At 44.4% G+C, this 403-nt stretch overlaps 1 pseudogene; it reads left to right on the top strand.

Annotated features, from left to right (window-relative positions):
* Window positions 1-261: 261 nt before the first annotated feature.
* LOC144893409 (U4 spliceosomal RNA) lies at window positions 262-344 on the top strand (annotated as a pseudogene).
* The last annotated feature ends 59 nt before the right edge of the window (window positions 345-403 follow it).

Raw genomic sequence — 403 nt, 5'->3', positions numbered from 1 at the left:
TTGTTGCCAGGTTCCAAGTTGTGATTCAGTTGACTAGGTGCCACAAACTGTCCTGGAAATTTGAGAATTGTGCCAAAAACTAACTCAGCAGGACAGCAACCGAGGTCAGACGTAACCTCAGTTCGGACACATAGCAAGACGATAGGAAGTCTCTCTCTCTCTCTCTCTCTCTCTCTCTCTTTCTCTCTTTCTCTCTTTCCTCTCTTTCTCTCTTTCTCTCTTTCTCTCTTTCTCTCTTTCTCTCTCTCTTTCTTGCTTTCTTGCTTTGCGCAAGTGGCAGTATCGTAGCCAATGAGGTTTATCCGAGGCGCGATTATTGCTAATTGAAACTTTCTCTTTCTCTCTCTCTTTCTCTCTCTCTTTCTCTCTCTCTCTCTCTCTCTCTCTCTCTCTCTCTCTCTCT

This window comes from Myxine glutinosa, chromosome 8 (genome assembly GCF_964187855.1).
Source record: "Myxine glutinosa chromosome 8, kmMyxGlut1.1, whole genome shotgun sequence".
In the NCBI taxonomy this organism is placed as follows: Eukaryota; Metazoa; Chordata; class Myxini; order Myxiniformes; family Myxinidae; genus Myxine; species Myxine glutinosa.
The sequence above is the reverse complement of the archived record's forward strand: the minus strand, read 5'-3'. Positions and strand labels throughout refer to the sequence as shown.